This window comes from Ailuropoda melanoleuca, chromosome 1 (genome assembly GCF_002007445.2).
Source record: "Ailuropoda melanoleuca isolate Jingjing chromosome 1, ASM200744v2, whole genome shotgun sequence".
In the NCBI taxonomy this organism is placed as follows: Eukaryota; Metazoa; Chordata; class Mammalia; order Carnivora; family Ursidae; genus Ailuropoda; species Ailuropoda melanoleuca.
The window spans coordinates 57,122,589-57,139,372 of NC_048218.1; positions in this window are offsets into that span (position 1 = coordinate 57,122,589).

Genomic DNA, 16,784 nt, shown 5'->3' on the forward strand with positions numbered 1-16,784 from the left:
ACCAAGATGGTTGTCCTACAGACCTGGCAGAGCTTCCAGCTGAAAGCCAGCTCCAATCTGCCACCCATAAGAGTGAGTCATTTTGAAAGTGTCTCCTCCAATCTCCAACTGAACTGTCCCAGTTGAGGGCATGTGGAACAGAGACAAGCTGTCATGGCAAATCTCTGCCCAAGTTTCAGGTTCATGAGCAAAATAAATGTTTGATACAGTTTTAATAATTTTATTGTGTAGCAGTAGAAAATAGATACACCAAGACTCAGTCTTTCCAGAACTTGTTGATTTAGTGTTCAGGAAACCACATCTCAAATTCTATCAAATCCCATCACATTTTGAAACAATTACCATTTTGTTATTTAGTGTGTTTTGTTTGAAACTCAGATGCTGTTTCTCTTAGAAGTTTTATAAAACCTTGTTATTCACAGTGTGGACCATGGACCAGGACCAGCAACATCAGCTTCACTTTGGAAGCTGCTAGAAATGGAGAATCTTGGGCCCCACATCAGCCTTACTGAATCCAGAATCTTCATCTTAACAAGATGCCCAGGATATTCATTAAAGTTTGAGAAACACTGGTATAAAGAACAAGCTTGTAAAACAGGTGCAGGTATAGACACTAGACTATTTATTATTCGCTTTTATTGCTACCCTGGAAATCAGGAGGCTGTAAGTGTGGGAGGTGGGGGATGAAGGAGATGGAGGACAAGTGTGACAGCAGAAGTAGAAATGGCTGGGAAAGTGAGGACTTGGCAGCCCAAAAGGGGCCTTGAGACTCTAGACTGTGTGAGCCATGTTTCAATTGTTTTACTCTTGGGGGTTTGGGACTTTATGGGGAAAAAGATGGAGGGATAGGAGAAGTACTTTACTTTTTTTCATAATTGACAGCATTCTATTATAGAATAGATTGTGCTTTTCTTGAAAATAATATATATGTTTATTTTGAAAAAATAGTTTTAAAGCCCTTTAGGAATTTCCAGGAGGAAATGTTCTCTGAGATTGGAAATAGACTATTATTATTGTTGCCATAAGTTGGGGTTTGAGTGTTCACACACCATGCGTCTCTTGGATAAGTGACTTTCTAATGGTTTGATCCCTGCCCTAGAGTACAAAGGAGCCCCTTTATCTTCATATCTGATTTTTCAAGGTACTCAGCATGTATAAAGTATATCTATAGTTCATTCTCTACAGGTTATATTTTCTAATCCTCAAAAGTTTAGTTCTCACCAGCAGACAGGACTTGTAGAACTTTGTATGTTAATGGCAATAATCTCGCATTCAGTGGTAGCTTTTATTCCCTCCACAGCCCCTTAGCAAACTTGTCATTAATGTCCAGATACTTACTGCACTGCTATGATTGAAATATGGTCACTTCCAGAGAAAAATGACAGACAATTAAAAATTGTCTGGTTTAAAAAAGGACAAATACAACCATCAAAACAAAGGTATTTGGTGTTGTTAGAGCTCTTGAGGGAGTTAAAAACTCAAATTTATTGGGATGGTATCCTTATTCCTGGAAATGGCTATTTCCTCTTCTTTCCTATGTTATTTTCTCTTACGAGAAGATTTTTCTCTTTTGAACTGGTTCTAACTCTTTTGTCATAAGTATGCCATATCAAAGGGCTGCTGGTCATCAGACTCTGATTATATTAGGATACTTAGTAGAACCATAACTGGTAGTTTAGGGAAGTGGATTGTGCTTATATCCATCCTGACCACACCTCTGAAATGAGACGCTAGACAATTTCAATGTAGTCATGCTGCCTATGCTTTAGGAATAGAAAAGGAAAGGAAAATATGCGAATATATTCTCCTACTCATAAAGGTATCCAAGTGTGCTTTCCAATATACAAAGGGAAGAGTCAAGTTTATTATTTTGGCTAGAACTTTGGCAAATAACAGAAAATCCCCCTCTCAACTGAACTAAATGATAAGAAGTTGTTTATCTCACAGAAGAAGTTCCGAGGTAGGTGACTTAACACCAATTCATCAGGAATCATTTCTTTCCTTCTCTTCTGCCAATCTTAGCATATAGGTGTCATCAGACTGGCTTGCCACATGGTCACAAGATGGCTGCATGAGCTCTAGGTCTTCATATTCTTGCACAACATCCAGAGGTAGAGAAAAAACCTGCTTATAGATTGAAGGCGCATGGGTAGCTCTTTTCAGTTAAGCATCCAACTCTTGATTTCTGCTCAGGTCATGATCTCAGGGTTGTGAGATCCAGCCTGTGTCAGGCTCTGTGCTGGGCAAGGAGCCTGCTTGAGAGTCTCTCTCTCCCTCTGCCCCTCCCCACACTGCACTCACTCTCTTTCTCAAATCTCTCCATAAATAAGTAAATAAATAAATATTAACCAAAAAAAGATTGAAGAAGCCCTGTCCCAGAAGTTCCTCAGCAAATTCTCTTTGTGTTTCATTTGTCAGGTGTACATCATATGCCCATGCTTGACCCAATTACTAGCAAAGGGATGAGAACACTGCTATTGATAGATTTATCAGGACATTCCTGAGTCACAGGGGAAAAGATGGGTACCTGAACAAAATATGATGTTTTGCTAGCGAACAAAAGGGTAGGATGTGGTGAATGGCTACCTTTGAAATTAGAATGGACCCTTAGCACTGTTCTTAAAGAGAATCACCTAAAATGCTATAAAGAATATTATAGTAGCATTAAAATGATTTTAAAAAGAACAATCATGCCACTCTAATTAATTTCTTTATGCAAATTTCATTCTAGTCTTTGTCCATATGTTGTATACTTTTACATTGTTGAAATCTTAATTTTATAGTCTGTTTACCATGCAAATTATTGTGAATAATATTTGTACACATTTTGCATTATTATTATCACCTTTAAAGACTAAATTGTCTTTTATTGAGTTGATTTTAATCCAGCCTATATCATTTGAACCTTTTATTATCATTAATACAACTTTCAGAAACCTTTAAAGGGTATATTTGTATTAAACGAACGTGAAGCGTGGGGTTGTTATCAGCACATTAGAAAGAGCAAAGGCAAGTAGCTGAGAGATCATCAGCCTTGGAGTCTGAAATGAGAGTTTTGTCCTAAGCCTGCTACATGTTGGCTGTGTTCCTTTTGACTGGCTTATTAATTTTGTGGGCCTCAGTTTCCTTTCTTGGAAAAAATGAATTTGGAATAAATAACATCTAAGATCATTTCCAGCTCCTATTGTCCATAATTTTATCAATTCTAAGATCCTCTGAAAAGCCTGAGTGCTTGGGCCTCACGCTAGAATACTGACATAGTAGAGGCATCAAGATCGAACACTGGTGACCAACTTATGCCTGCAGAAAACTTGAGTTTAGCCAGCTCATTTTTATGTAAAGTGAATGAAAGTGCTTTTTAGATAGAACGCACACTATCCATTTAGACCGCAGTGTTCTCCGCTGTTGTTTTACATAAGGATGCTTCATAGCCTCATAGTCCTTGTGTTGCCCCTGAAGGGCTTTGAGTTTGCAACCCCTGGAAGAAGGTGAGACTGGTGATTCAATGAATCACCCACCTGCACTCAGCACCTAGCTATCCATGGAAGTTTTCCTTTGGAGTATTGTTGAAAGGCAGCCTTATTTGCTCGCAAGATCCAGTGATGGTTTCCATGTTATGCACATAAACACCTTGTCAGGCACCAGAGACAGGTTGGAGAGGATGATTGATGGGAGTGGGCTTGTGAAATCACACCTGCTGTCACAGCAGATGGGGAAAAAAGCCGGAGTAACCTGTGGAATTGCTGATCCTTTTTGAAAATTCACTCCTAAAAACATTATTTTAGTTCTTTTACAGACTTTAGAAAGAGCCAGTATCACAAACCGGGCTCTAGGGGAGTGACTATGAGTTTTCAGGAGTATAATTTTAATAAAATAACAAGAAGCTTTCAACAACCAGGTGAACTGGTGTTTGAGCTCTGAGGTGGTGAGGCAACTCTTTCTTTGCCACGCAAAAAAAAAAAATGTCATTCAAACTGCAATTTCTGGCTGGCTGCCCACAGGGCATATAAGCCTATCCTCAGTGAATGTTATCCCCGTCCACCCGTAGCACTGCCTTTGGAGCACAGAATGCATCTTAGAGAGACAGAGAGAGAGGGAGATGAAATTGACTTTGTGCAGAGAAAACCAATGAATGCACAATGGGAAACATAGCTATTTATGCCAACAGGGAATCCATGTGGACCCAAGGAAGTGCTCTGAGGTCACCGTTTTAACTTCGTTTACAGTTGGCTCTGTCCTGCACAACTTAGCATTATGTTATCCTACTTTTACCTGATAGGCATTAAAAATTTTATCCAACAAACTAGTTGAGTCTCCACTATATTTACTACACTTTTTATGGAAGGTACAAAGAAGTGTGTTTGGGTGGGGAGATTATGCACATGTGCTGAGCTAAGAAGCAAGGGATGAACTGAATAGGACTAGGCAGCAGGCTACAAGGGAGAGGCATCAAGGTGGGATGTGATTAAATCCAAAAGAATCTTACAGACAGAGCTGTATGTGAAGAGGGAAAGGCCCATCTTCTGAGTGGAATAAGACTTTCCAGAGAAGCTGGGAATTGATTTGAGTGTTACAGTGCCTAAGAGTAAGGTTTGAGCTAGGGTGCAGTAAGGGAGAAGAGTTTCACATACCAGACTCCAAAGTCTCAGGCAGTTCAATTATTCACTTCCTCAGTCATGCATGCAGATATTCATTCATTTGTTCAACAAATACTCATTGAGCATCAGTTCGATGCCAGGCCTGTTTTAGGATAGGGGTTACAGTGGGTAATCATGACAGACAAATCCCTGCTCTGATAAGGGAGATAGAGAATAAAACCAGTGAACAAAGGAAAGTTTCAGGTAGTGATTAGCATTATGCAGAGAGAGGTAGAACTGGGTGATGTGACAGTGATTGGGTGACTACAACAGAGTAGGTGCTTTCTTTGCTTCTCTGAAGAGATGATGGCTAACGACAGAAAGCAGCCAGCCGTGCAAAGGTCAGGGGGAAGAGCATTCCTGGCAGAGGGAACAGCTGGTGCAGAGGCCCTGAGATGGGAACATGTTTGGCACATTTGAGGAGGCCAGTGTCACTGGAGTGTAGTGGATGACAGGAGGGGTGGAACAAGGTGGGACTGGAGAGGGAATATGCCAGATGGTATAGGAGTTTGGATTTTATTTAAGTGGGGTGGAAGACATTTGAAGGCTTAAACAGAGAAATGACGTATTTAATATGCAGATCCCTCTGGCTGCTATATATGAGAATGGGTCACAAGAGGAAGAAGAGAGGAAGCCAGTGAAGGGGCCAGTGTGGCAATTCAGAAGCACATTGGAGTTCCTTGGACTCCAGTGGTGATATTGGAGATGGGGAGAAATGATTACATTTGGGTTGTTTTGGATATAGAGTCGACAGGACTTAACTGGATGTGGCTATGAGGGTAATGGATTTGCCAAGATAGTGACAGAATCGGACTCACTTATTGAGAATGTTCTGGTTTCTCTGAAATGCTTGTGGAAGTTCTAGCACAGCATCGAGCTCTCCATACAAATGTAAGTATGTTGTGGAAATAAAGACCAAACAAACGAGAAAACCAAAGGTTATTTATTCAGAGCTCTCTAATAGCAAGGGAGTCAGCCACTGTCACTAGTTGTGGCAGAGACTCAAAAGCAGACAGCTTTATAGTGAAAGAAGGGAAGGCTTTAGGTGTGCCCTGATAGAAGATTGTTGATCTGGAGAAGGTCTACATGGACTGGGGTGGGGTGTCCTGTGTGATTGGTTAGGGGTGCATATTTGGTTTCTGTGGTTTGTCCTAAGCTGGAAGTGGGGAAAATCATTAGGGAAGTTGAGAGGCCAGTACTAAAATAACTGGAATGAGAAGAGGAATAAAGAGGATAACAAACAGTTAATGCTGCCATGTAGGGTTGGAAACAGTGGCTGAGTTGACTGAGGAGGGGCTACTTCTCCAGCCTGGAAGTCTCCTTCTTCCTACCTCTCAGAAGGGCTCCTGAGTCAACTGAGTCTACACTGGGCTTCTGTTTCTCAAGCTCTACCAACACAGAGCAGCCCTACTGTGTATGAGAGTCTCTTCTGGTTTGGCGGGGGAAGTGAGGTGGGGGAGAGGGAGGAGAGGAACACTCCTTCCTTGTATCCTAATGAGTCATTCTCAGAAACTTGCACCTCCTGTTCTTGGGGTTTGTATGTATCTAATCCTTAGAGTCCTTTACACAAGACGTAGAGGGATACAATATCAAAGTCTAGAAAAAAATCTTAAAATAAGCATCTTAAATTTCATTTATTCAATCTTTCTGTGGATAAATGAATACACACACATAGTTTGAATGTTTGAACAAGTTAGCTTTTTTGTTGAGTTCACTAAGTAGATACAACTTAGATTGTCTTTTTGCCCTATTCCTCTGCCAACATACTCTCAGTCAGTTCTAATTTAAAATATTCTATCCCATAAGTAAATTCATATCTGTCAGATAATGTATTCTGATTTTTGATTTGTAGAATATGGTCAAGGTGTCAATCAGCTTCCATCCCTGTTCACTTCAGTAACCGAGGTAGCATGCCCTAAATGACATCCCCAAATGACACATCCCAAAGTGTGACTTTTTGTCTTCTCCAAGTCCGTGTTTTAGACTCAGTTTCCTCATTGTATTTCCATCCAAATGGTGGTTTTCCTGTCAAGTTGTGTTTCAGAAGGCATGCCCTGGCAGGTTCCCTTAAATCCTGAATCCATTGTACTTTCTGTCCTCCACACCTCCGAAGACATGCCAGGAATGCCAGCATTTCTGATCTTACAAAATATGGTGCATTGTCATCAGCTTTCCATGAGATGACCTTCGAGTGACTGACTACCTGCTTTTCTCTGTTCCTTTGAAGGAAGGGATGTTGTGTTGTTTCACAAAAGTCACTTCTAACCTTGCCTCCTTCCACCGAAAAGACTAATGTAGCCTTGGAACATAATATATTGCAAAGACATTTTTTTCTTTTGAGCGCGCGCACGCAAGCGTGTGTGTGTTTAAATGGGCTCCATGCCCAGTGTGGAGCCCAATGCAGGGCTTGAACTCATGACCCCGAGACAAAGACATGAGCTGAGATCAAGAGTCATGCTCAATAGACTGAGCCACCCAGGTGCACCAGCTCCTGCTTTTTTTCTTTGGAAATCACTCAAGTAAAACAAAGTCTCCTCTTGCTTTCAAGTCATTTGCCACTAATGTTCAGAGCAAATGATCTGCTTCTTCAAGGAGGAACAACTTTCCTAAGATTTGGGGAAGTGTGTCTGCTCTCAATTCTTAGGAAATTCCCCCAGGCAGGTATCTCCAATCAGCTCTGATCTACTCACCAGTGATTTTTCTTCTAAAGGAACCACTTGAGGCCGAGCCAGAGGCTTGTCAAGTGCTTTAGGCCTTTTGGGGAGCATGGAGGAAGGGAAAGAGGGTGGGTGAAGAAGAGGGGCGATGGAGGGGTTTATGAATCTGCTAATAAATACCAGTAAAACCTTTTCTGGAAGAAGACTCCCTAAATTCTAAGAAGGAGAATGTTATTTTATGTAACTTACTTTTGTTTTATTTTTGTCTTGTTTTCAATAACAGGTTAAACACTTTCAGAAATCTCTGTAAAATGAAGGCCAAGTACATACAGCCCTAGTCTAGTTAAGGGATGCCACGCTAACATGTCCAAGGGTGATGATGCACCCTAGTAAAAACATGAACATCAAAATGAGGCAGTGTTAAATGTTTGCAGTCACATAGTCAATAAAATGTACATTATGGAAAGACTTCAATTATTTACAAGTTGGCTAAGCAAAGTAACTAAATTCCATACCAGTCTTTATTACTCATGTAGTAACAGAAACTGGCAAAGAGAGACAATAAGACATAAAGTACTTTTAAAAGTTATTGGCCTTGTGGTTGAAAATCTAGATAGTTTTGCTTTCCAGTTTGAAGTTAATTCAAAGTGGGGATGGGTAGCTAGTATATTGCAAAGTTGGTTATTGCAGTTAAGACTCAAAGAATTAAATAGAAAGCATTTCTATTTATACTATAAAACAGTTTAAAATAATAAAATGTCTTAGTTGCATATAAAATATCAATTTATCTAAGTAGAAGATCTGACTTGACCCTACTTATGGGACCAAGACTTTGTGGAGAACGGTTGATTGGATCTTAAATTGAAAACGATTTAGCTGTCTAATTAAAGTAAAGGAAATGCCCATAAAACTTCAAAACTATGTGACCTTAGGCTGTATAAGGAAAAGTTTACAAAACCAGGGAGAGAATGTTCTCTTTGTGCTCCAGACTGTCCAGGTAACCTTTGAAGGGTACAGCCAGAGCACATTTTGAGCAAAATGGTCCTGTCGGTGGGGGTATTCATGATGGAGGACTGACTCCCACAGTGTCTCTCATACTAACTACGCTTCATGATTACCCCTAATTTTTTTAAAAATTGGAGTATAATTGACAAACTGCCCATATTTGAAGTATGCAATTTGTTCAGTTTTAACATAAATGTGGCACCCCTGCAAACATTACTATGAAAGATAGTGAACAAATTCATCACCCACAGAGTTTCCTTGTGCCCATTTGTAATCCCGGCCAACTATCCCCTTCTGAATCCAACCTCCATTCCCAGGCAACCACGTTTATATTTTCTATCACTACAAAGTAGTTTGCATTGTTAAGAATTCTCTTTAAATAGAATCATACAGCATGCATTCTTTTTTGCCTTTCACTCGGCATGGTTATTTCGTACTCATTCATGTTGTGTGTGTATGAATAATTCATTTCTTTTTAACACCATATAGTATCCCATTATTTATCCATTTCCAGTTTTTTATTATTACAAGCAAAGCAGCTATGATCATACACATACAAGTCTTTGTGTGGATATGTGCTTTATTTGTTATGGATAAATACCGAGGAAGAGTAGAATGGCTGGGTTGTGTGGTAGGTGTAAAAGAGTACCATAGTGTTGTCTAGAGTGCTGGTACCACTTTACATTCCCACTGACAGTGTATGAAAGTTCTAGCTCTGCAACATCCTTCCTGATCCTTGTATGGCCACTCTTTTTATTTCAGTCCTATCAGTTGATGTGAGGTGATAACTCATTGTGGTTTTAACTTGTGTTTTAATAAATAATCATGTTGAGCATATTTTCATGTACTTATTTACCATCTGTACGGCTTCATGTCAGCGAAGTGTCCCTTCAAATCTTTTCTTCATTTTATACATTTTATTTTCTGATTTATTGAATTTTGAAAGTTCTTTATACATTTTGGATACAAGTATTTAACCTGATGTTTGCTTTGTAATATATTTTTCCAGTCTGTGTCTGTTTTTCATTTTTTTAATAGTGTCTTTTGAAGAGCAAAAGTTAAAAATTTTGATGAAGTCCAATTTATTAAGAAATTTTGCCTAACCCAGGTCACAAAGATTTTCTTTTTTTTTCTAGAAGTTTCATAATATTAGGTTGTATAGTTAGGTCTATGATACATTTTGAGTTAATTTTTGTTTATGGTACAAGACATGGATTGGAGTTCATATTTTTTCTACTATGGTTGTTGAAAAAGCTATTTTTTCCCCTCCATTGAGTTGTTCTTGCCCCTTTGTCAAAAATGAGTCTCTCTCTCTCTCTATATATATATGTATATGTGTGTGTGTGTGTGTTTCTGGATTGTCTGTAATTCCATTAATCTACTTGTTTATCTTGACACCAGGACCACACTGTCTTGATTACCGTAGCTGTATAAGGCTTGAGATCAGGTAGCATCAGACCTCTCCGACTGCTCTTAGTTTTCAAAGTTGTTTGGCTATACTAGGTACTTTGCATTTCTATACAAAGTTTAAAACCAGCTTTCACTTTTTACCAGACAAGTCTGCAGGGATTTTGATTGGAATTATACATACTCCATAGATCAATTTGGGGTCTTCCTTACAAATCAGTATTGAAATTTTCAACACATGAATAAAGATATATCTCTTCATTTATTTAGGTCTTGTTTATCACAACAATATTTTGTAGTAAAAACTACTATACACTACACTAAAAAGTGTATAGATCTTTCATTTTTGTCAGATGTATCTCTAAGTATTTTATATTCTTAATGCTATTGGCAATGATATTCTATAATTTCAATTTCCAGTTGTTTGTTGGTAATATATAGAAATAGAATTTTTTTTATATATTGATCTTGTGTCCTGCAGCCCTGAACTTACTAGGTCTAGTACTTTTTAAATGTAGATTCATTTGGATTTAATAAATAGATGATTGTGTCATTTGAAAATAATGACAGTTTTATTTTTTTCTAATCTGGCTGACTTTTATTTCTCTCTCTCTCTCTAAATAAATAAATATTCATACTGTGTTTCATTTTTGATAGTTTCTGTTTTTAATGTCAAGTTTACTAATCTTTTCTTCTGTGATGTCTAATCTGCCGTTAATCCCATTCAATACATTTTTTTATCCCCAAATTTGTAGTTTTCATGGCTAGAAATTCAATTTTTTTCCTTTGCATGCCTGTACTTTACTTTCTGAATATCAAGAATGCAGTCGTAATAATGCTTTTAATGTCCTTATCTGCCAAATTTAATATCTGGATCAGTTCTGGGGCATTTTTGATTGATTTTTCCCTCCTTCATTATAGGGAGTTAATAACTATTGGAACTAACCCCTGAGTGACATTTAAAAATTTCCTGGTTTAACCACTGATTAACAGGCCAAAAATTAAAAAGTCCAAATTATAATGTAAATCAGAAGAGCCACGAAGAATGTCTTTAAAGAGAGGCATACACATTATGAATTGATTGTTAGGAACCTGGAAGTACAGTATGTTACTGATGAGAAGAAGGTGATGAATGAGAAATGACAAGAGCAGCAAAGACAGAGAAATACAATTAGAAATTCAGAGAAAACTAAGTGCACATGAGAAAGTCATGCTATAACAATGAAGTAAATTACACTGTATGATTTGAGCAATTGATGGAAATGGAAAAACAGCATTTTCTGAAATAATGAAGCAAAATCTCAGATATTTCAGGGAGATGAAGAGGACCAACTGATGTTTTGTATTCATATGTAGTTTCTTTGGGCTTGTCATAATTACTAGATTTAATAATATTCCTATGATGTGTTTAGTTTTCCGTCTTGAAACTAATTTGTCTTTTTTATAAGCTATGTTTTCTTTCAGAACAACCTGTCCCTATTAATTTCCTCCAAAGTTTCAAGCTTTGTTCTCTTTTTAAATAAAAAAATATTTTTGTTCTTGCTGCTTAATATTAGCGGTATCTTCAGATGCTTAAGGGACATTTGATGAAGTGTTATTTCTGGGAAACTTAAACTCATGCCCATTAAGAAACACATATTGAAAAACTCTCACACAACCACTTAACCCTTTTAATGTTTTTCTCTTAATTTTTTTTAACACTAAAGAAAAAATTTTTGGATGGAATAGTTCTTGTTTTAAAGAAATTGGTTTCTGAAGTTCAGTGATGCCTAGTTTCCTTTTATGTCATTTTTTGCTGTCACATTGAAATAAAATTATATCTTAGAGCTTTTATTTAAGAAGAAAAAAATATATCTATTGACAACCTTTGTGTTGGGTGAGAAATTTATCATTCTTTTGTTTCTTTCCTGTCTCCTCTCCCAAGTCCTAGATTTTATTAATAAAATTGGACATCTTATGTTCAGATTATTTTGTTATCTTTTAGATTATTTATTATCTTTCTGACTAAAGAATTATATTTGACATTACTATTACTTCTAAAAACAGTGAATAACATTCTTTTTTATTAGTACTGTAGGTGGTTTTCCCTGGGAAGCAGATGTGGAGACACAGTACAGTTCAATTTGTCCCTCTGCCCAATCCTGCTTTCCAGGACCCTTGTTCCTAGAGAGGATTTCCTACATCTTTCCTTTTATGCTTCTCCCCCAGATGCCACCACGATTGCTGTTGCTTGTAATTGAAATGTTTTCAATTTTGTCTTTCAGCTTTCTGCAATATTCAATCTGTTATTCATTTGTTTTTATGACTGTTTTTAATTCTCACAATAACGGCTTGCTTGTTTTAAGTCTCCATGAAATCTTTCCTTCTTTTATATTCTTTTCTCTTTATTATTATTGATTTTAGTTTCATAAATAAAATGTTCTTTCTCAAGAATTCTAAAAGAAACAAGAACATTTGGGGGAAATTTCTCCTTCAAAGAAGACATTATTTCCCCTTCCATTTGAGTGATCTTTTTCCTTGGGATTATTTATACATGTTTTAGAATTGCCTTTTAATTTTTTATTGGCTTTTAGCAATATGTATTTGTATTGCATTGTATTGGTTGTTTATACATTGGTTTATACATCTGTAACTTTTCATTTTCTGTCTACAATTAATATTAACATGAATAATATTCACTTCACATGAAATGTAAAAATATTTCAACCATAAAGGTCCATTTATTTCCACCCATATTCCTTAGGCTATGTTTGTTATGTGTATTTTCATCTACATACATTATAAACTCCAACAAGGTAATGCTATTGTTTTTGCTTTAAACAATTTGATGTATTTTAAGGAAATGAGAGGAATAAGTAGTCCTATACATTTACCAGGTATTAACGATTTCTAGTACTCTTCATTCCTTGCTGAAGATTTTTATTTCCATTTGGTTTCATTTGCCTTTAGCCTGAAGAACTTGTTTATACTTCCTGATAGCTAACCTCTACTGCAGATTAATTCTTTTAACGTTCTTTATTTTGTCTTCTTTTTTTTGAAGGATATTTTTGCTGGATATAGAATCCTGGATTGACTTTTTTTTTCCTTTCAGTACTTTAAAGTGATTGATTCTTTCTTTACCTTTGATAGTCAGCAGTTTGACTATAATACTGCTACCTATGGTTTTCCTTGTATTTATTCTGCTTAGAGTTGAATGTGCCTAAAGGTGAGTTTGTAAATTTACATTTTCCACTAACATTGGGAACCTTTAGGCCATTGTTTTTTCAAATATTTTTTATTATCCCTTTTCACACTTTTCTCCTTGAGAGACACTAATTATATTTGTGTTAGATTTTTTGATACTGTCCTATGGGTCTCTGGAAGCTCTGTTTATTTTTTTCTTCCAATAGTTTTTCTTACTTCTTCAGATAGAATAATTTCTATTCTTACCTTTATTTTTTCCTTTGTCATCTCCATTCTGTTGTTAGGTCCATGCAGTGATTTAAAAAAATGTTTTAATTTTTCAGTTCTTAAATTTACATTTGGTTTTTTAAATATAGTTTTTATATGTCTGGTGAGATTTCCTATCATTTTTTTTTTCATTGCAAGCATGATTTTATTTAACTCATCAAGCATAGTTATCATAGCTGCTAATCCAACAGTTGGGTCATTTTATAGTTGTTCTTCATTTATTTTTCTCTTGAGAAAAAGTCACATTTTCCCAGTTCTGTGTGTGTTGAATAATTTCATCCTTGACATTGTGAATGGTAAGTATGGATTCTGTCTTATTCTTCTACAAATTTATTTTGCTGGTATTATATTTAATTAGGCAAGTGATCTGATTGTACTAAAAATGCAAGTTCTGTCTTTTAGGTGGCAACTCAAATCTTAATTCATTTCTTTTATCTTTAGTTGGAGTTTGCCCCACACATGTGTGGTTCAGGAGTGAACCAGAGATTTGGATTGAGTTTCAGGCTTTGGGCTTTGGGCTTCTTCCACTCTGGCTTCTTTTTTTCTGGGATTAATCCCTCGATTTCCAGTGGCTGTGGTTCTCCAACACTGTCATCTGGTTCTTCAGACCAGACAGATTATTAATTTCTATTGGAGTTTTAGCTGCTCTGAGCAGTTACTCACTGCAGTCTGCCTTCAAGTTAAATACCAAGAAGAGGGGGAAATTTGACATGTACTCATTCCTTTTTATATTTCTTTAACACTCCTCCAGAATCTTCCTGCTTTTTTTCATTCTTTGGTCCCTTCAGGTAGTTTACTTTTTGTATTTTGTGCAAAGTTTATAGCTGTCATCTGCAAGAGAATCAGTCTGGTTGGAACTTACTTTGTCATAACCAGAATTGGAACCAAATTCCTTTCTTTTGAGTCACAGAATCTTTATAAAGACAGTAATTTTCCTGTGCTTACTCATCTTTAGGAAGTCAATTTATGCTTGACATTTATTAGCTTACTGTAAAGCAATAGTTAGAATGGCTTCTTTAAGAGGTCGATGTGGTCAGTTTCTCAACCTTAAGTGCAAAATGAAGAAAAATGTTTAAAGTGAAAGTTTACTTATTTTGTAAATCTGCTATTAGTGTAGAGGTGCTGAAGGCTTAAGGGAGTGAAGACGTAGCTGGAGCCAGGAGCAAACTCTACAGGGAATTTTGCCTCTGTGACAAAGTGTTTCTCTTTTGTGTTTGGTATGAGATAACCTTAGCAGCGTTTCTGATTTTTTGCCTGAGGGCAACCTATACCAGATATTATGTTGGAACTTAAGCCTCGCCTATACTCAGCTCAGTATATGAATTAACTTTCTAACAATTAGAGCTTGCCAGTACTGAGTTTGATCCCACATAGTGAGTCGTTTATCACTGGAATGATTCAAATGGAAGCTTGATGATCATTCATCCTTTCTTACTATTACCTCTACTTTTATTATGAGGGGTGGTGAAAGGATATGTTACTGTGTTCTCCCTGGCACATAGTAGGCACTCAATAACTAAAGGTTGCATAAACAAATGATTACTGAATTCATTGTATGACTGAATTAACAGAGGTTTTTTTTTTTTTTTTCCTTGCCATATGGGTAGGTATTTTACATTTTGAAGAGCAAGGATTGAAGAATTAGGGTAAAAATTGTCTACATTGTCTAATGTCTAGAATATTCTGGTGGATGGGGGCATGAATAGGGTATTAGAACATTTTTTTTAAAAGCAATTATTTGATTACAGTTATTTGAAACAATCAGCATAATACCTGTTTTAAAATAATTTGAAATTATCCCTGTAGGAGCAATTTGAACTGTGATGGGATGGCTCATGGCATGCTCTCAGCACCTGGAAGGGTTCATATGTTCAACTCCTCATCTTTCTTTTGCTAGTTCTTTATGTTCTTAAAGGAAAAGCTGTCTGTTGGAGTGTTACACAATTTGAACACTCAAACAGGTGTTCCTTGCCTTCTGGTCTAGCTATCAGATAATCATCATAAACAGTACCAAAATGAGTCTTATTTCCTATCAAGAAAGGTTAGAACAGACTGGGTGTTCATAATTAGTCATACTCAGGAAGTAGTGTGTTTTATCTAAAGATGCTGGCACAGTCATATTGAGTTTTTAAAAATATTTGTAAGCATAAGGTGATTTGGACACTAGAAACTACCTAGAAGATTTTAATTGCTTTGGGGATTTCATCTAATTCTTACAGTTACTCCAGTCATGGCTATTACTCAATTCATACCTCCCTCTCTTCCCTGTCCCCACTTACTTAGTTGAACAAAGCAAGATTGCATAATAGTACAATAGAATGCCATTCACAGAGTAAGTGTCCATTAAATATTTGCATGGAAAAATGAATGGTCTATTTTATTCATCAGGTACCTGGAAACTAAAGTTAAAGAATTCTTCCCTCATTTAAAGTTGTACAGAGAGTTGCTTACAAGCTTTGGTAGGAAACCAATAGTGCTCTAAAATAATATTAGCTGTCATTTAATGTACACTTTGATATGTGCCAGGCCCCTTCCTAAATAATTTATATGCATAATTTCATTTATACTTTATAATGCCTTATGAACTAGGCATTGTTATCCTCATTTTACAGAGAAAGAGACCAAAGCATTAGAGAGATTGGACAACCAGCTCATAATCACACTATCAAGAAGCAGGAGAGCCAGGATTTGAACTCCAGGACACCTGGCTTCAAGTTTGAGCCCTTACCACTGATTTAGATTGCTGTAGGAAAGTAGCCACTGTAGCTGAGCAACTTTAGAACACTGTGGAATGACTTCAAATCCTGACGGAAACTGCGATGAAAAGAGGATGATCTAATGGAGGCAAATTTGCTTTTGTATAAATTTTGCCTACCCCCTGAGTTATTGTAGGCAATATGGTAGTGTCTTCCTTAATTCCTTCCCAGATTATTAGAGTTGAGAATTTGTGGAAAATATAGTGCTCCAAAAATGGCCACCAAGGGAATAGCTATTGGTGGAAGCAAATCTGCCCTCCCCCTTACAATCTCTTTCACATTGCAGATCCATCAGGGCCATAGTCCAAGGCATCCAATCTATTGCCTGTATGGCCTCTGCTGATGGTTAAGTATTTAATTCTATAATTTGTTGAGCCGCTACAGTACTATACTATATTTATTTTTTCTTAAGTTGTGGTAAAATAGATATAACATAAAATTTGCCATTTTAATCATTTTTAAGTGTATAATTCAATGGTTTTAATTACATTTGTAATGCCATGCAACCATCACCACTCTCTGTTTCTAAAAATGCTTTCATCATCCCACACAAAAACTCTGTACCCCTTGAGCAGTAACTCAACATTCCTCCCTTCCCCTAGTCCTTGGTAACCTTGAATATACTTTCTGTCTGTATGAATTTGCCTATTCTGTACAAAGGTTCTAATTTCTCCACATCCTTACCAAGATTTATTTCCCTTTTTAAAAAACGATAGCCAACTTAGTAGGTATGAAATGGTATCTCATTTTGGTTTTGATTTGCATTTCCCCAATGACTAATGATGTCGAGAATCTTTTTGTGTGCTTATTGGCAATTTGTGTATCTTCTTTGGAGAAACACTTAGTCAAGTGCTTTTGCCCATTTTTTAATG